This window comes from Anticarsia gemmatalis, chromosome 8 (genome assembly GCF_050436995.1).
Source record: "Anticarsia gemmatalis isolate Benzon Research Colony breed Stoneville strain chromosome 8, ilAntGemm2 primary, whole genome shotgun sequence".
Lineage (NCBI taxonomy): Eukaryota > Metazoa > Arthropoda > Insecta > Lepidoptera > Erebidae > Anticarsia > Anticarsia gemmatalis.
This window is the reverse complement of record NC_134752.1, coordinates 9,887,594-9,909,439: the sequence shown is the minus strand read 5'-3', so window position 1 is coordinate 9,909,439 and position 21,846 is coordinate 9,887,594. Positions and strand designations below refer to the sequence as shown.

The 21,846-nt window shown below is 33.5% G+C and overlaps 1 protein-coding gene across 1 annotated transcript in view; it reads right to left on the bottom strand.

The window, feature by feature from the left end:
• Positions 1-21,846, bottom strand: part of LOC142975030 (uncharacterized) — an 81,503-nt gene that overhangs the window by 41,198 nt on the left and 18,459 nt on the right. The window contains exon 2 of the mRNA XM_076117669.1: positions 11,171-11,193. The gene's annotated coding sequence lies outside the window, so the exon portion shown is untranslated. The remainder of the gene's footprint in view (positions 1-11,170; positions 11,194-21,846) is intronic.

Here is a 21,846-nt window from a genome sequence, read left to right as displayed (position 1 = left end):
CGCTCCCCCACGCTCAGCTGACGACATTGTAAATACTTGTAATCTAATTTAGTCTCTGGTGTTTTGCGTCGTTAACTTGCGCTTGAATAATTGTATTGATACAGAGAAGGGCCGGGATAAGCCCGAGTCAGCCTTAGGGCGTGCCCGTCACTGCATCACTTTTTTCACAAGCCGTTTATATGCTAATTGAAATACAACTCCGTGTAAATACACTGAAGATTAAAAACTGACATCGTAAATCCGATGCAAGTTTTTTACACGCCAACCGTAAAGGCAATGCTATTAAAAATATTTATTCTTTCAACACTTTACAAGTTATCGGCGATCGGCTCTCTATAATAAAAGGAGCAAAACAACTCTCGCTGAAATTCGTATCAAACTCTTTTCAAATGTTATTCAATTATAGAATGATGACAAAAAGACAAGAATAAACAAATTGAGCATTACGCGCATAAACGATTTTTCTTCAAAGAAATACTTTTTGGTTTTATATCAACAAATCAACTAAATATGCGAGAAGACCAGTCGTGTAAAAGTCACACTTAATTGAATACGTATTTAATTTTCCTTGTAAATGTTGAGTAACATTAAATAAGAAAAATAAAACGGTAACGACTGGATTGAATTTGTGAAAAAATAAATACTAAAAGCGCAGACGAAGTGAAAAACTGTCTGCGTCTGCGTTCAGTTATCAGTTTCTACTTAGTAAGAATATTAGAAAGGTGATTACTTGGATAGCAACCATTACTCAGAATAGACTTAGAGGAATAGGCTCTAAAATAAAGACACGACGACACGCTGAGCGTGGAGTGTGGTCGAACTTTTCTTATTTGTCAAATGCACCTCACACTCTACCTTACTAGTCTATCGCGAGTGGTCTACGCTCACATGTCAAATTGGCTTCGCTACTCGTAATGTATATTCTTAACTCAGACGAGCGTTGCAATTGATCTTCAGACCATTTAAAAGATTACACTGTGCAAATAAAAAGTCAGGTTTGTTTAACCGACTTCCTAATTTGGACGTATAAAGCCTATGTGTAAGATAAATTGTAGTGTATTTGCACACCTCGCCTGACAGAGGAGTAATGTGCACTGATATTTACGCGAATATTAGTCGCCTGGACAATTTATATTTGTAGCACTCGTGTAATTCCTTAGCAACGCCGCAGGGTGTAGCTAACGTCTAAGTTATCACGCAATAATTTACTGAATATTAAATAAATAGAAGCATAGATTTTCTTAATAATTATAATGTCTCGTAAAAGTGCTGTTCGAAGATTTTTTACGTTTGATATTGTTGCAACCATATTTTGTTTTTTATTACTATTTACTTTATCATAATAATCGTTTTCTTAAAATACAATAGAAACAAACAGTTTTTCAAATGATTTTTTGTATCCCTTCCCTAGGTTTAATTCAGTTTCAGTTTATTTTACGTAAGCACGACGTGCATCGTGCGTTATCGTAGTATATGCGCCCACATCTCGATAAAACACAAAGCCTCTTCCGCGTTGAAAAGCAATAAATTAAACAGATGTAACAAAAGGCCGGTTGTTCTATTATTAAGTCTGATCTCGCACACTTTCATTCGTGAGTAAATAATTTAGGTACACAATTTGTCGCTTGAAGTTTTAAGCAGAGATTAAAACCCGTAAAAAGCGTAAATTACTTTGACTAATTGAACTTCAGTGCTTGAGCTAATACCAGTTTTCAAGAGAAAATTCACTAAATAAAGAAGCTTTGAACTGATACAGGTTACAGGTATATTAATTAAAATCTACAGTGATTGCAATACTATGCATTCTTCCCAATGACAAACAAAACAAATCTAAGTAGTACTTAGTACAGTACGTACAAAGCATTCTAATTACCCTCAGGCGCAGTATAATTGTATAAACACAATTTATGACGGCCATAGCTCAAACCACGTCTAACGTAATATCCCTTACACATATAATTTAACATTGACACGTAATACTCAACAGTTTTAATGATACACTACACAATCGGAGATGGAAGCCATTTGTAGGTTTTAGTGTGTACGTATGATATGGAAATTTATTCTAATCTTGTATTATAAACATAGTGTTTCACACTTTCACTCAGTACATAAGGAAAATCAAACTAAAGTATTTGCTTTTTATAGTCATGTATCTAGGTTTGTAGACCATTTCTAGTAAAGTGTCCTCTACAGTACTATTATTATGAAGAAAGTGTTAGAAGCGTAAAAGACTACATTAAATTAAAACTCTGCTTATTCTGTATAGACTGACTAGGCATATTGAAGCCATTAACTTAGGTATATGCAATAAATGTTTACTTTAAAGGCAGTGATTAAAAGGCCTATTTGTGATGTTACTATAATTATTTTGTTTACGAGTGGCATCCATCAAGATAGTGAGGTACTTTCGAAGCTCAGAAAAGGAGAATCTAAATAATTGAATTGGTAATAATAAAGTAAAATAAATCTTTGTTCGTATTAGATGGTGGAAAATAATTTATTTAGTCTGATGGATGTGTGCATGCGGTGCTTACTTGACAGCCATAACTGAGTCGAGAGTTATTCATAGTTTCGCAATAAATCAAGCACTTAGTTTAATCCCGACACTTCATTGGCACAGACAAGTAATGATGCAATTTTTAGATATATAATTCTGCATTTCCGTATAAAGAAAACTTGGAAAGGAAGAGCTTATCGTGATAGCAAGTAATCAACGCACTTAAGTTTACAGCCTTCTCAAAAGTTCGTTTAACTACTACTGCTTAGAAAAGTGACGGCACAATTTTAAATCGCAAAAACATAATAATACTTAAATCATTGTGACCTATAAGGGAAAAGAAATTCCATTTCTCTTTATTAAAGTAAAGCTACAGTATTACAACTGATTCATATTTATGCTGGAGGAAAAGATCATAACGCAACCAAAACTAACCCGGTTTCAATTTTATTGCACCGTACTTATTTGTTCTAATTCTTATTTTATAATTATACAGCAGCAATGCAAACTCAAAATCAATGAGTAGGCAAAGCTGCTAAAGCACTATCGACTGCAAAAACATCATAATTCGCCTCTTCAGAAAAAGACTATAAGAGTGGAATAACCATAAAAATAATTTGTAGGAGCCTATTAGAGTTCTTTTTTATTCTTGAATACTGCGGATTCTCCATTTTTATAGCAACTTTTCTTATTTCCAGTCGAGCCATATATTTCGAAGTCCAGTCAATCGTACTAAACTGATTGGGAGGCGAGGACCTACAGGCTGATACGCAATATCCACGGCATACACAAATTGCCGTGGATGTAACCATAGATTACTTTAATCACTCAAATGAGAATCTCCGACTAAACTGAGAGAAGCACCATTTTCTTTCTTATTTGAATTGTCGCAGGTCCTCCGAGAGGCTGTCGGCACTATTTAGCCGCTGATGGTAGCGTATTAAACATTATTTAATATAACATAATGGATGTCGCGAGTGCATATTACGTGTGACTACTGACACTAATTTGCACTAAAACGTGTAAATAAATTGGCCTACAGCACGATTTATGTTGACGCGTTTTCTTAGGAATAAATTAAAATATCTAGACTACGAGCTAATTTTACGCTTTGCTACAATACAATTAAAGAAACCTCATTAATTTTTATTTTTGCACTAATAGGTAACTTGCGACATAAAAAGTAATTAGATATTTTTACTTCAAAATGAAAGTTTTCCCTCAAATTGCTTCGCAAAAATGTTCACCGAGACGAAAATTGCAAATTAGTCAATTTATTTGAAAAATTGCGCGAAAGTTGGTCATATTAGGTATAATTTGGAAGTAATAGTTTTTTTGAGTTTATTGTTATGGCAGCTCTACATTTCTGTGTGTACCGAGGAAACGGCACATGATCGGGGCGACGCGACGCGAACATTTACTAGGAACTGTACTTTATTATAATATCTCGTATTTATAAGGGTCATAATGTTTCCCACTTAACCATGCAAAGCTTATGCATGTTAGCTTATTACGTTAAAAGAACTGTTATAATATTTATATAGTAGTAAAAATGGGAAAAAGCTTTTTCTGCACACAACTAGAAATAGTTTGTCCAATAGAAGTACGACTTTAGTTTTTTATCAATATATATTCAACCCTTATAATTATTATGTAAATAAACATAAATCATTTACAAAAGTTTATAACACTTATTTTTTTTAAAGGCGAATTCTGTTTTGCATTATTTGGCTTTTCGCATGAAATAGCCTTAATAATTATATTTAACTAATGACTTTATGCCTTGATTCTTATCTTATTAAACTGATAAACAAAACAATAAAACATATTAAAATTAATATATTTTCTCTTTATTTGTATGGTATTATTTATTCAAAATTTCTAATGACGTTCCATATATTTCTATTCGTAGATAACATCTAATACTCATATGGACCAGCCGGATCTATAGGCTTTTTGACATACGTTCTTCATTTAACATACTACTTTAATCTTTTAAACTAGGCAGATGCTTATTCTGTAATATTTTGTAACCCAAACCCTAAGTATACATGTTGGATACATTATTTTGTAAACTTTTGTTTGCGTATTAAATGAAAATATTATTATATTGCAAGCGAAACTCTTTAATTTATTACGCCCCCATTGTTTTAAAACTGGATTGCCCTAAGCGGATAATCCACGGGTTTTACAAAAAAGGAGTTTAGTACCCAGTAGTAGGACATTAACGGGTTGATGTTGATGATTTTCAAGAGGTCATTAACCGTACCGCGGAGTATGAAGTCCGTGACCGAAATGACAGGCGTGAGTCAGCTCATTCAAACTTTAATAAACTACTAACACCTCACCACAGATAGTTACGTAATACATTCAATGATGGAAACAGACCGGAGAGAAATTTATTTATTAGATTTATACAACAAACACATTGAGATAATAAAAAGATTAAAATGAATCAAACCACATGGCCTACTTGTACCTACTGTAGACAAAGGTGTTTACAAAGTCAAAAATGTTACTCATTACTAAGCAGACTCAGAAAAACAGATCAAATCTGGAGTAGTGGCTCTCACACAAAAAGTCGAGCACGTCTTTAAATATACATTAATTCGTATCACCGCAACCGCAAATCAAATTGCAATTTGTTTAATCAATACGGCGAACAGTAATACACATTCTAGTGAAAGCGAAACCGTCGGATTCGGTAAAAGAAGCAAGAGACCAATTTGGTAAAAAAAGACTGTTACAATGGTAACATAATCTGTGGCGGGTGCGGGCGGAGCCGCGGACAGCCGTGACAATTAAGTTAGGTTTTTTAATGACTTTTTTATCATCTAATAAATTGTGCACTTTTTAGTTCGAAGAAAGTGGTTGAAAAACGATCATTATGTTAGCGAGCTTTTGTACGGGCCGTCATGCTTGTTGGCTCATAATGAGCGCCGGCGTCCGGTTCCTTACCGCCTCTGTGAATATTTAATCAGCCTTTGCGTGCATGTCATTTGCAGGACAATCAGAGATTTTGGGTTACGGATGCTGAAGAGAGATACGAACATCTGATGTGTGAAGGTGAATTGAATAAAAGCAAGAGTGGTCAGATCCGCGAACTCGATTTAGAAGTAAGTAAGTGTTCAGTCACCTGCACGCGAAGGGTTGAGTCGTGTCATGTTAGTCACGACGTCAATTTATCGCACTCACCGTCGGTTTTTTGTTTACTTTGCATTTTCTTTACAACCGCTTCAGTTTCTGTGATACAATATAAAACGATTCATAATTGAATTATAATTCACTAGGCTAAGTTTACTGCACTAATAAATTTAAATGAATTGGTGTAATAATATATTATTGTCAGATTATAATTAGTACCTAAATCACTATATATACCTAATACACATATGCTAAACGTTCACAATTGAACTATACATATATTTTCATTGTAGATATATATACTGATGTATTCACGTACATATAAATAGCATTATAAGCCATAGTTACATTTCAGTTTTAGACATATTTACAAAATCCAACAAAAAAAATTAAAATCCATGTTTCAATTCATAGATCACCATAAAACCGCAGTGAGAAGCAGGTGCAATACAATACAACAATACATCATTGGCACGTACCTTGCAGTGAACATAATAACACGTTAGCGTGTTTAACTGAAAACAAACACCATACACGTCACAAAACAAGCCATAACATGATGAATGTTCGCGTTGTCCATAGATTAGACGCTAGAGCCCCACCGTGCCAAATACAATGTAACGGCTCTTAGGGCGTGTAAGGACATCTCTAGCGAACCATTGTTACGTCACTACTTGATTTATGCCCCACTAGCAACTCCTCGATGTCCTGACAACTCTATGCGTTGGTTTCCTCGTAAATATTTCGCGTAATAAAAATAAAATAACTTTAAAATTGAAAGAGGTAGTGTCGTAGGAAAATATTACACGGCTGCAGTTGAATTGATATTCTGTCGGTTGCTGTACTGTATGTTGTGTGCTTTATCGCGCGCGGACAGGTGACTAGGAATTATACACATTGTAAGTTCAACATTTTACGCTTCCGAGAATAAATGTCACTTTAGCACTTTCTGAATGAATAGTGGGGTTACTATTTGCTTGGAAAGATGTTAAAGTTTATAGGTGATAATGCTGGATGAACGTGCAAATCTAACGTTTCTGTTCCAGCATGTTTGCCAATACACAAATTTGATAGTGGTTTTCGCAAGTAAAAAATCCCTTTTTATTAAACGCGCTATAAAACTATGCAGCCTTAGTTCATTAATGAAACAAAACACTTGACATTGAGTAGACATGTCATATTTTAAATAAATATTATAATGGTTACATCAAAGTTTTAATCAAACTTGTGTTGTAGAGCACTGTCAAGCAATAGTTTCCCTAGTTTTCTACCAATAACCTGCCGCTCTGCATTTTCTAGTAATTTAGTTAGCATACATTTTCCTTTGGCTTAATTTATGTTTAGTTTCCTGCGCAATCCTTTAAAATCACAGGAGTGTCTTGGAAGATTAAGTGCATTCATGCTTTTAATTAGAGATTTATAATGTAATCTGTGTAGATTACTGGCGATATGCCATTAATAAGTGTTCGTTGTACATCTAGAGGCTATGAACGGAGATACACTGAATGCTATCGTTCATCGTTTTGTAGATAAATCTGTCGTGCGCCGAACACTATATTTTGTCATGATACTGGTTTGAATAAGAGCTTTTTAAATTCCAGTCATTTATTATACAGCAGTTTATATTAAAGAGGATAATTGGTTACCTACGTCTAAGTGCTAAACATCTGCCCGCAATTACGATATAAACCAACATCAAAGCAAAATTTCATTCGAATCTGCAAACTGTTTCTCGAAAATGTAACAAATACCAATCTTCGCGTTTCCCGTTTATAATAGTCACAAGATTTTCTCAGGCATGGAGAGTTTTATCAAAATATAATCTTATCCCAATAAACAATAAATCCATTTTACTTGATTAAGCGGATACAAGATACAAATATAATTTGATGTTAATGATAGAGGTCTCTGATTAGTAACTAGTGATGGTTGATCGGGCGGGTAATTGGCGCGTCGCACACCGCCTCACCGATTGAGTGACGCTAAACGACAGCTGCTATTAATCGCTGTAAATCTCCGTCAACTGTCGCACTGTTGCAGATTTCAATAATATGTATACTACAATTTTTATGCGTTTCTTAGATAATATTAATTATTTTAGTTGATTAGTTAATATATCAGATGCTACATCGAAATTAATTATTCATACGCCCATTCTCATTTAATTTAGGTTCCATTCCAGGCTAGGATTATTCATGAGGGTATTTATCAAAAATCTTAAAAAAAAAGTATTTTTATTTTCATTGAATATCTTTTATCTTCAATATTTAAAATAGTTTTTCTTCACGGGCATCAGCTATCTTGTTTTTATCCTGTGTATTATGGAAATAGACTAGCCGCCTATTATATCATTCATCTTCTGCATCTATGAGGATAACAAGGTGATATTGTGAATGTATGCAATTATAGTTTGATATTTTTATATCGACTTGTTAAAAAGGCTAGAAAATTGTAAACTCGTATGTCATAAAATATGGTTTACTTCGTTATTGTGACATCCATATTAATTTCTGTCTGATAAATGACACAGTGGAAAAACCTTAACGAATAGTAACTAATTAAGTTATATCGCGTACAATATCCATAATTTTGATTTATTTATTTAAAATGCTAAAAAGCAGATCTAAAGCAATTAATAGCAATCAAAATAAAAATATTTTCTTGTCATATTTTTCGCCAATAACATTTAAATTATTCAAGATATATTTTTTGAAATTTGTTTGTTTAAGCTTGTATAAAAATATACATGATTACATTTTACGTTCAAAAACCTGAAGCTGTAAACATATAAATCACACGTAAAACGACGCAAACTCGCCTTTGATAAAAGGACAGCTGTACATAGCCTAAAGCAGTAAATTCTATCTCTTTCTTGTGAAAGAAATTGCATCGCTTTATCAAACGGCTCTGATCTCATATCTTCATAATAATTAATGTTAGTTCGGTAGCTAATAGTTTTAATAGAATTTAATCATATAGCAGATATAATAATAAAATCATCAATAACGTGACAGGGCCTCAGTTACCGTGTCACCCACGCCTTGAGAGTTCACCTGTGGTTAATATATTCGTAGATTATAACTGTTGTGACATTGACATAAAATTTAATCCGTATAAATTGATAAGCCACGACTTCGTGCGAAGTTCAAGCGTTGCCTTTTTTAGCTACTACCGCGTTCTTAAGGCACCTGTATACCTAATAAGTTTATTTCGTTTTATTTTGTGATATAATTAACGGTACTTAAATACAGCTTAGTTACATTTAGGCAAATTCAAGGAAATAAGCTGATAGTAAAACCAGAATAAATTTATGCGAAAGTTGGTGCCGGTGGATGTATGCATAGCTTTTTATGACATTATGTACATTTTCAATATTATCAGGTTCATAATTTTTCCTCCCGGAAATGTTTTCGCGCTGATGAAGTCGCAGGCAGAAATTATTAATCTAGTTAAATTATGACAGTAAATCAAAATATTTTCCGGTTGAGCTAATGAAGTTAATTTACGTAACGCCAATCTGCAAAACTCCTAACACACTTAATAGTATTAAAATCCGTTAAGTATATTATACTTATATACAAGCGTATATATTCAAAGATGTATAATGATCACACAGCTGATTCAATACCCTTGGTTCCTCGAAGTGATAATGTCATCGAGTTTTTGTCTCTCTCGATTTAAAGTGAGACGTCGCCATCAATTCTCATCTCAAGTTATGTTTCCTTGTGAGTAAATGTCATTTTTATTTTGAATGAATACCAAACTTTATAAGGAAATCGAGATGTTTAAGATGAATTCTCTCTTTTTCGTAATAGTGGAAAGTGACGAATTTGCTGTGCTTTAGTTGTTTCTCGGCAACGAATGACTACGTAACAAAACAGTAGTAGATTACCAAATAGTTGATAGATAAACTTAAGTATATCCTTTTAAATACATACTAATATGAATAATTCACAATCGTTTAATATAAATCAGCCTATATTGGACGCATCTCGGGCTAAAATATTTTTTTCTGAGTCCTCTGAAACACGAAAACTTTGTAACTGCTCTCTAAATGAACAGCTCGCATCAGATGTATATTACCTAAATAATAATTTATTTTCTATTTCAAAACGGCGAAACAGTCTTAACTTAACAGTGAAACAACTATTTTGTATATTTTAGCACTATCTGCTACTAAATCACTAAAATGCACAGATAACACTAATGTTCTAGAACAATCCTACGCAAATATTTTATCATGAGACACTCGTAAAGATCCTTATACATAATAATTAATATGTATATTATCGTTATTATACCTTATTAGGTTACTATGTTATTTTAATACGTACCACTTATATACTTATAAGGATACACACAGTTACAATACGTTTATTTTTTGTTTTTCTTGCATATTATCGCCATTTAAAAAACGCCGTATGGTCGGATAATATAAAATATATTTAGTATATTTATTAATTAGTCTAAAATAGGTTTAAGTTCTGTCAAATAAAATGTGATATAAGCCGAGACATTATATTCTTCATTAAATTAATGACAGTAGTTAATTTTATCACAACATGCTACTTATAAATTTAATATGTTACAGCGTAATGTTAGTATTTTTTTATTGACGTTGACTTTTATCATAAAAACAATATAATTGTATTTTTCTTTTAAACATTTTTTCATTCCCAGGACCCTATTTTAGTATTAATATTAACCGTCCTAATACCTATAATATCCTTTACTCATTGCCCCTTAGAAAAAAAATATGCTAAAGAATTAATCATATATGGTAGCGATCACTAAAAATACTGAATGGACCACCCTACGCAGAGGCGGTTCCAAACTAATCTATCCCTATATTTTCATTTAATTCTCTCTACATAAAAAGCTCATTACGAATACATACAATAAACAGTAATAAACACTGAGTAATCAATTTGAGATGGAAGGAACATCCGACTTGCATGATAGTTTGACGTGTAACAAAAAATAGTTTAACCTCTGCTTGTAAGTCATTTATCAAAATTAAGAGTGGTTTACACGCCTCTGCATACCACGTATTATATCTGTTACCGTTATTGTTGTACAACTGTTTGAAATACTACCAGTGCAACTTGTTTTTTATTGTTGTTTAATATTGGGAAAATGTTTTCGAAGATTGAAGATCTTGTTGTAAGTAAAGCTGATGTTGCAGTCGGTTTAAGTCACAGCTATCTAAGTACGAGTCAATTGTCTTAATAAGATATAGCTGTAGTTAATAAAACATTAAGTAAACACACTCACTTCGAATTCAAAATTTGATTCCCATTCCCATTGGTCAGCAAATAAAAGTAGAAAACTTCTTTATGCGAAACTTAGCCCGTTATAATGACTCTATCACAATCAAACACTATTTATTTTCTTCACAGTTATAAAACAAGAACTTTTAAGTAAGACAATGCCATTCGTTTGTTCTACACATTCGCATGGAATCCGAAATCTAAACAGTTTTAGTACCTAGCATGTAATAATGAAGGTAAAGTACTAGACTCTCACCTCTCTCCACGGTATCTCGAGATCTGAAACAGAATACAACATATTAACAATAGCTTATTAGCGGGAAACCGAATAAATCGGCTAATCAGATGGAAATTAGAGAAATCACCGTGTAATTAGATGTGTGTGAACTTCACTGATATATCTAAGAGAGTGATATATTTGAGGTGTTGGTAGTTAATGGTAATTAGGTAATTTGCATTGAAACTGATGTGTAGCGCTACAGTTTTTGCACAAGTGTACGCGGTGGCACGATGCTCGCTTATTGCGAACGCACACATGCTCACGAGTGCAGTTATAATGAGTTTGCAACGAAACATCTCTTATCATTAGTCCGGTAGCGACTTGCTAATGCGCGTATTATTCGGTCAGTTAAATTTCAAGATCAAACTGAGTCAGGATAAGAACAAAAGTAATAGAGCGCATTGTTCAGTGTGTATCCGTGAATGTGCTATGATTAATTCGTGTTCATAATTAACTGGATAGCGCATATCTTTCATATCACCGCTCGAATTAATTGTGTCTTCGGCGCGATAAATTAACTGATATGTTCCCCGCCATTCATTATAACGCAACCTGCATACTTTGTTGGGCTATAACTTAATTTCATTAAGATAAAAATAACTTGATGGAACAAAAACAGTTTTAAACGGCTATTGAAATTAAGATCTTGGATTTTTATAAGAAAAACATAATAAATCATTCAATATTGAAAAAGTTACCTACTTTTTACATAAACTAACCATCGGCGTCTTTAGCATCATGATTGAAAGCTGCTTTTTACAACATTTTAAGAAAACAGTTCGAGATATAAGTAATGCTTGATTAATAGTTAATACCTTTAACTTTTAGTAAATGAACGTTAAAAACCGCTAGGGTTTACTTTCAGAAGAAATAAGTGGAACGCCGTCTTTATTAACGAATTTTTTGTCCTTTGAATTTTTAGTCCAGGCATTCAGGCTTTGAATTCTAGTGCACAAAGCAACTTAATTCGTATTAAGTGGTGTATTTACTATCCACAGAACAGTTGTAGTACAGACGTGTGGGCATTCATTGACAACATGTTAATACGTTTAATTCTCTACACGTTTAGTAGCAGACACCTCGACTCGCAGAAAAACCCGTACATTAATATTGATAGTCTATAATTTCACCTTCGTGACTTTTATGATTTACAAGCCAATATTTCACAGTTCAATTGACATTTTAATTGGTTCATGTTTGTTTCTTCCTTGTTTTGTGAGTAGGCGGCAACAGGTCGAGCCTTAAAGAACATTATTGTTACAGGTGGTCATGCGATTGCACTTTGTATGGTCAGAAGGTTATTTACATTAGAATCAAGTATTGAAAACTGGAATTAAGTCTGGTTGACGGGATCATCACAGTAGTCAGAAAGCAAGAAATTCACGTGACATGGTTTTATTTGTTTACATTATTACTCGTTACAAATAGTGTATCTTCACAAGGTAACTTTGGTCACAAGGCTACTGATGATTTGAAATGTTAATTAATTAGCGCCTCTAACTTAGATATGTCTTTATTGTAAGTTATAATAATTTTATAACTATAACTATTCCTGTGAAAGTTTCATTAGTTCTCGACAAATAAGACTAGCATAGGATAATGACAATAAGGTGTGAATTTGTACTCAAATGAAGAAGGTGACCATAAAGAATGCAATAGTAAAATAAACCTATATAAAGTGTAAAGTGCGCTGAAACGTGGGGTATTCCAAGGTAAAGAGCGTGTTCGTGGTAAGTCCCGTATTCTATTATATTAAATTTATAATAATAAATATATAAAACACGATCATTTTTAAGTTATTATGTAAAAAAATGGGGGAGCTACTGTATCTACTGGTTCATTTATAGTTATAATTGTAACACGTCTATATTTACCGCCATCCCATAAATTGCTTTAATAACTTAATATGAATAATTTCATGCAAAATAACTCGGACCTTCATGTAAATATTTATTAGCTTGACACTTCATCACTGAATAAATTGCTACCGTTAAGATAATAGGATAATAGTTTCGTGATAATATCGAAACTATTGCGTATCATATTTTTTGTCATAAATTCATATCTTGTTATTAATTCCTCACTAGGTAATTTAAAAAAATGTTTATAAAAAAATGCTAGCCACGGTGGCTGTCGTGCAAATTGATATACTTTAACACAATTTTCTTCGAAACTATTGTTATTAATTACCTTAAGAACTATTGACTGTAAATAAAATCAATTAACCAAATTAGTATTGGATGAGTCGTTATCCAAGCCGCTACAAACTCCAGTCTGTATTGGAACAATAAATAATAAATTAAAAAAAATACAATTATTGAGAATAAACATCTGGAGAAAAATCATGCCTGAAATATATGTATAACCATCGTCAAAAATACAACAACATTGCGGTAAAGAGTCTAAACTTTTCTTATATAAACATAATTCCCAACTTAGTAAACGATTCTTTAGAATGGTGTTCTATATGAAAATATTCATGTGCGCTTAGCTTGACAAATCATCAGGAACTAATATGATCATCAGATCTCAAGCCAGCAATTATTACTGAAGCGTTTAACGATTCGCGGAATATAACGCTTCAAGAGCCGAGGATTGTTCTAATCGCTACCGGTAATAAATCCAGAATAAGAAATATAATAAAAACTACGTTACAGCATACACACGGTAGAAGGTTTACAAGCAAAAAGACTGAGCATTACTGAGAGATACTATTAATATGCTACTGATAGGAAGACATGAACGAGTTGTCTCAACAATATTTATAATATGCAATAACATGCAGATGAAAAAGAATTACCGCTTCAGTAATCTATCAAACCCACTCAGCATCCGTTCACACCTTCAAGAAGTGCTGTTATTATACAAGATAACACAACAAAAACTAGACAAATAATGTGCTGAGGCCGTTAAGTTATAACGAATGATGTTAGATCACACCACGTGAACAACTCAAGCCGATCAAAAGACATAAAAACATCATTAAATTAACTCTATCTATATCCATCTGCTGACGTTCACGATCGCGTGTGCGATCAGATATCGAACAGCAATGCAAACAGATCAATTAAATTGTTTATAAATATTGATCAGAGAATACGTGATCAGACAGAAATGGACCACTTCGACGGTTGTCTAACTCCATTAGAGAACCAACAATAAAAGAAACTGGATGTATCTTGCAAAATTGACATTCGCTTTCGCCCAAACCTATTTTTAGACACATGTAATCATAATTCGAATGTAAGTACTGTTTTTGGACAATGAAAATCTCTTTCTACAGGAAGTTGATGATGAGAGGCAATTAGAAACTTGTTCATTAATCATTTCACAGGTTTTATTCATTCTAATGTGACGATGTCCGACTTAGATGTTCTTTAGACGGTATAGTGATGAATAACCTTTAATTGTAAGCAAGTCAATCAAAAATCAGTCAATATTTGATCGATTATGAGCTTACATAATAGACTAATCTCACTTACAATTTCATTGGCGCCATACAAATAACGCAAGGATCATTAGACCAAATAAATACTTGTTTACAACAACAGATGATTGGTTCGAAGAAAACAAATTGCAAGTATTTATTAATTAAACCCTTCACTTATTTTCTCTTCAAATCGACAAGTTGTATTTTTTATTTAATGAATGTTTGAATGACAGGTGTAAACACCGTAGTCAATGAATGAATGACACTTTAACTGAACGTATCCGGTGTTTAGTTAGTTGTATTTTGCAGTCAATGGATGTAATTTATGTTGATGTACAATATTTAAAAGTCACAGGCAATGCAAAATTGCGACAACTTGAAAACTAAATTACTTTTAATGGATTTCCAAAAGTTGCATCTGTCAATTACGGCTGTGTTGTTAAAATCTCTTAACTTTTACACCAGTTTACACATGAAGGTTCCCACCGTGAATGAGTCAAGGCTTTCATTAATATTACACGTCTTAAGAGGCAACTAGATCAGGAGGACGGGAGGCAGGAGCGCACTAATTGCAGCCATATACAACGACTACCTACACCGATCGCTCACTATTCACTGCCCACACAATATTATCCAGTATTCTAAGCGATTGCTATGATACTGAGATAGATTACAAAATTAACATTGTTTATAGTAACAACTTTGTTATAGACATCAATGTACCTATGCTTTTGCAGTGCAGCACTGTGTGGTACGGGTACTGTGTTTTACAAAACGATGTTTTTTCTTAGTTATCAATGTTATCTTATACTTTAGACAATGTATTGAATAATAATGCCTTTGCGTTCTGCAATAAGTTCAAACCTAAAACAACTGCTAATTTTGCTTGAGCTTTGACTAGTACCTAACAGTAGTAACATCTTCAGTACCTTACTGTTATGATTGATTGTGTCTGCCGAATCAGTTAGTTTCAGTCTGTATTGTCTCAGCTAACCAAATTAGTTCCGTCTGGGTTCATCGCACAGTCACGATTGTAATTCCGTTATTGTCAACTCATATTTAAACAGTTCATGCATTTCGCTGTGAATGAACAGGGCGACGCCGTGTCACCCTTGCTGTCAAAACTAACGAGCTCGTTTATGTTATAACAAGAGAACTGTGACCCAAACGTCAAAGGACTTATAATTCATGGACGGAAAATCTGTTACAGCATTGAAACTAACGGTTCGGAAACCGTACATGAGGCAAAAGTTGGGATAAAATATACTGCGTACAATTTAACTTTTAATTATAAAATCTAATCTAAAATATTTTTGATAAGTGCCACTCCACTTTCAGTTTCAAATAACAGTTGTCTGATGTTAAAACAACTAGTGTATACAGCGTGTAAAATAAAATTACAGGAGAATTATATTTCTAATACTGATTGACAAGCCATCATGCTTTTTAATATCACGTCCATTTCCTATCTGATCAATTTGATGTGTCCGAAAATAGAAATAAGTATCGTTTCATTTCGGTCTTATTACGTGGTTACAAAAAGTTTTAAGTATTTCAAATGATTGTGGTTACACGAGGTTACAATCACGACAATTTGAAACGAAACTTTTTCATATCTTAGATAATATGTGACATAACTTTGTAGTAATGAGGAGAGATTTTTTCACCGTCAGAGAAACAAGTCATCTAATTTTCATTACTTTTTATGACACATAAGTGTCTCAAATAAAGATGCTTACATAACTACATGTATCTTATTCCGTAAAGTGGTTATCACACGAAGCAATCTTCCGAATATTCACATTAAAATTACTTTATGATTGATGTTAACAGTAAAATAATCGCTTGTGTGAAATCACACTTTTTACTATTCTGTATTGTATTGTACTTTAATGCAATGAAACATTTTTATACGCATGTAGTTGTCTTATTTTACGTGATGTTGGCAGGCAATTTTGTCTTCTGTGATACATGTTAATAGGACTTAATTTGGCGTAGAGATTTTTATTCGAATTGCTGGAGCATAGACACCGTCTGCCAGAGGCATCACAAGATTAGTTAACATCTTAATTTGTTTCTGGATTTGAGGCACAGATTGCTTTCTGCACTGTTTCCTTAACGTAATTAAAATCACATTTAGAAACTTAATTTAACGTAAAACTAAAAAGATTAAAGTGTTTATGTAAATATACGAAATATAAAAATGTAGCGTTTAATGTTAAATAACTGTTTATTTTATTTGCCTAACTAATATCAGTGTCTGTAATTTTTATTGTTATTTTAATTCGTCTTTTAATTTATTTCTAAATCATGTTTTTTTTCATACATTTCGGAAAAACAAGGCCTTATGTCGGAAAGCGTATCTTAACAACCTCATGGGCTCGTATTAACTGATAAATGAAAATTGAATGATACGAAGCCTACCTTTTGTTACGCTATTGTAATCTTGCGCTTGCGGTCTGAAAAATTAATCAGTGGGCGCGATTGAAAATCGCGATGAAATTTTTATCTATAAGGTACGCTGAAAATGTCATAAAAATCCTTTCAGTAGATTTTGAGTTTATTTCAAAGAGACGTACAGACAGAGGAATGATTTTTTAAAATATATTTTGATGAGTAAAGAAAAGCAAAGCCAGTGAGTTCAATTGGCTATTAGCCATTATGTTATTAAACGTAATTATATATTTTACACAAGTTATCCTTGCTTCCTGATAAACTGAATTAACGTGTATATTTTTATTTCGATCATATATTTTTAAATATAAAAAAATATTGAATAATTGCCTAGTGAATGTATATTACTTATTAGTTATGTCATTTAAAGTAATTATAGAATGGGAATGTGGGAAGGGAAGCTTGTGAGGACCATATTAATTGGCGTTCTTCGGTTTCCACCTACGCGTATGGGAAAATGACGTGATTTTATGTATGTATATGAATAATAATTATATATTATCTATAAATTATCCTAGCTTCCTGCTTAGCCTGAATAATAACACGTATATTTTTATTTAGATCACATGTTTTATGAAGTAATTGAAAAATAGCTTAGAAAATGTCTATTATAACATAACGCTTAGTAATGAATATTAAGTGGGCAGTAATGTATAAAATTATCTAGTGTGGTATTTCTAGACAGATTATGAACACTGAAGCGTGCACAGTATTCTTTATGAAAGTTTTTTTCTGGCAAATTAAACTTCTAAGACGTATAAAGATTAATGTGATCAATAGAGATCGGGCGTATAAAATTGACACAGCGAAAAATATAAAAAAAAAATATTTTCCTTTCCAAAACAAGATGGGAAACTGTAGTGCTGAAAGACATGAGTTAGTATAAGGTTTCCAAACTCAATGTCCATGATAGAGGGAAGTGGAGGAGAAAGTTTAAGAATTTATCCCGAGATAGGAAAATAATCTTCCAATCTCTAACATGCTATGAATCCCGTGTGGTAGAGGAGTCAGTCTTTCTAAGTTTTCTCCTCCACTTCGCTCTATTCTGGACATTGTCTTCGGAAACTTCGCTCTCACTCATGTTTTTTACACTACAGCTTCTGGTCTTGTTTTGGACAGGTATAAAAAGAATCGCTTGTGTCAAGTTCAGATTCCCAATCTCTATTCATCACACGAATCTTTCAAGGGAAGGTTAACAGACAAACAGCAGACAGTGAAAATCGACCGAGACCTCCTTCATCGAAAAAATATTATAAACTTATGCCGTCTTCTAAGAAATTTCCCATAGTATCGGAGAAAAGCTGAGATATGATATTGCCTGATTAAAATCCTTCAATTAATTGGTATCGAGCTTGTATCGACCAAATGTCAAACGACATTAGATTGTGTTTGACATTAGAAATCCGATAAGTGGCAAGTGACTCGTAATTGCCCTTCTGTTTGCTTTCCAATTAATCAAGTTTTTAGAAAACGGGTCGAAAATGGGATTACCTATCTTCCTGAATCTTCCGTTGGCCTTTAAACCAAATAGTTAGAAACCGCCAATTATCAAAATGATGACCATAGCTTATATGGTATGTGGAGGCGCGTAGAATGCGAACGGTAAATATCCCGCAGGATAGCCACAAATCGCCTTGCATGCCTGCGGCGTAGCGCGCTCGTCTGCCAATGATTCTAACGACGCTCGTAATGGCCGATGTCAGATGTGTAAGTACCCTTATGAACATTCTACGGGAGCTTGTTGTGCAACGAAGATATCTTATGGATCCGCGGATTAGATGTTTTGTTATTATTATGTTGCGCTTATGGCTCTTATTTTTTATAGAGTGAGTTATTGGTAAGTGCAAACATGGTATTTCTTGAGAGCACTATTTTCATACGTACTTCGCAGCTCTATAAAATAAGCGGTCATCTCAATAAACTTTGAATTTACTTAATGACAGGTAGTCTATCCAGTGATAAAAGTACGTTCGTATAATATTTTCACATTAAAATTCAGCTCGACAAAGATATTCAGAAGGACCTCTCGATAAACGGTAGCTCTACAGACGATCAGCATCCCTACAAGTAAATACAGATAACTCATTTCAAGCGGAGTATTCAATTCATTTCACTTGGGAGTATGAAGCGTGCACCTCGAGGCGTGAATTGAGATCTCAATGTCTGGTTTCTTGGCAGTCATTTGTTTGTCTCAAGCGGCGCCGGAGCCCCATATAATCCGAGCCAGACAAGCGTAACTTAATTTGTACGCAACTTAATGTTACATTTTACATACAATTTTATGCGATCCTTAATCATTTTAATAATACCGCGTTCTATAGCCTTATGGCTCAATCGCTGATCTATAAAGATTGCTCAGTGCAGTGATAAGTTTATTATACTGTTGCTGCGTAGGAATTACAATGCAGATTTAGTATTAGCTATAATTTAAGTATCGTTTTCTTATTTTTTTCTTAATACCAACAGTAAGACAGAACTTGAGCAATAGGTTAAAAATACATTAAGCTTCGAATGTTCCGAAAATTTGCTCTAATTTTTTTTATAGATACGTGACGTTATAAATAAAGCAATGAGCCAGACTAATATGAACAGATTTTATTTAAAATATAAAGCAGCTTAATCAATTTATTATTCGGTATCTAATATAACCATGTAGCAGCATAACAACTTAATTATATTATTAAATCGTTTATTTACCCTCTATAAACAACATTCTCGTACAAGATAAAGGCGTGGAAAGTATTCTATTATTTTCTTAAACACCACGTAAACCACAACACGTTCTGTAAACATACTGTTTTAGAAGTTCGCTAGTGGTTGTGGGACATGCTTTTGTGCATCGTACGAGAATAACTAAGGGTAAAACTTCGTGGTTACATACTACGTGACGAAAACCATCGTATAAAACATTGTCTCCTGATGCATCTGTCGACTCTATTATTCCAATTTATTTCCAGCCGATTTTCCTAAATGTCAATTTCACCTAGACCTGAAGTCGCTACTGAGTCTATTTTTTTAATCATTATGTTTTTATACTACTTAATTGATTTAACTACATATACGATTATGTACTATTATTGGTTTAGTTCAGTCAGCGCTTTCTGATTCTCAAGTGCTACGTAATTTATTAAAGTTACTTCTCACGTAACGAGATCAATAATTTACACTATAGCTACAACATTTTTTAGCTTCCTGAGAAATTTTACAATGTAGTAAAAGATTGAGATGAATTCTATATTGTATATAATAAAGGCGATAGGTGCCGATGTAAGTTGCGCACGCGCACGCTCGCCATTTTTTATCGCACCACGTAAGATCTCGTTAGGGCTGTCCAAGTGATTTCAAATAAAAATGTCAATGTAATTTACGAGGCGACACTTGATGACACGCCGCTGAAGGACTTTATTAACAATGAGTTATTGCTTACGAACAAAGAGTACCATTTGGACACTAATTTATTATAGAAGCCGCAGCGTTATGTGTATCGACTTTTTTGTAATATGTATCAGAAATTAAAATCTTTTGTGGCAGTTTAAGTGTAAATTAAATGTATTAAAGCGTCGGATTGATTTATTTGAAATTACTACCGTTCATCCTGGAATAATGAATGGCACCCGAAGGAGGGTGCATCTAATATAAACTAAATCCCACGCGAGACTCTAGTAATTAATACGTCTGAAGTTGAACAATTTGCTCAAATCCAGTTTCTCTTCGCCTATAAGGATTCGGACTCAATACTTCCATTTGATATCAGATCCAAGAAAGGACAGGGCTGCTTCTAATAAATTCAATTTTCCGAGTTTTAATTGCAAACAAGTTTGGTTGGCAGCCCTCGCTTCACGGAAGTGAGTGCCTAAGTTTATCTCCATTAGCGAGAGTCCGAGAGTTTATCGAATTCACAGCGAACGAGACTGCGTTACTAATATATATTTCCTCGGAGTTTTTGCCAATCAGTTGGCCTTTCAATGGTTTTATAGGAAAGGATTGTTAACGCAGAAATACTATCTGGTATGCAGTATACGGACGGTAATAACTTCACTGCCGTCGATTGTGGCCGCAAGAAATGGGAATTAAGCATTAACATAGGGAAGTGTTTCCATGAATAGTGATGTGTGTGTATCAATTAAAATGTTCCTCACATAATATGAAGCAAGCGAAGCTCTTAAGTAGGCTCGATTACGGCTTAAATTAAAGGAAGTTTATTGCATACTAATTATAAGGTAGGTGGTTGTCAATATTACGTAGATGGACATTAGCGGTCAGTTCAGCCCTTCAGGTATCGTCGCCGAGCGTCATTAGACAGGAATGATGACATTATTACTAGAACAGCAGCTTGATAAGTTTTTATATACGTTTTTAATGGCAGATATCTCGCAGTTTCTCTGGGTGTGGCCACCGTACCTACAGTATGTATGAATACGTGTGTGGAGCAAAACCTTAAGCATTGAAACTGCTCATGTTCCGCATATAAATTCTTGTAATAAATTACTTTTTTTCATTTACAAACAAAGCTAGGTATCTTGCGATGGGCAAGATAATAATAACAGATGATCTCATTGATTTAAATCATGGATGACATTTGCATTTACGTGGCCGTATAGGGATAATGAGAGATTCATTGCTTTCTTGCTGCTATAATTTCCCAGGTGGTTGAATAAAAAATAAGCGAATAGTAAAATAGTTGCGTTAATAACCTAACTCAGTATAATATCATCCTGAATGATTTGATATTATTTAATCTTCTTTAAGGTAGGTACGTATTTACGGA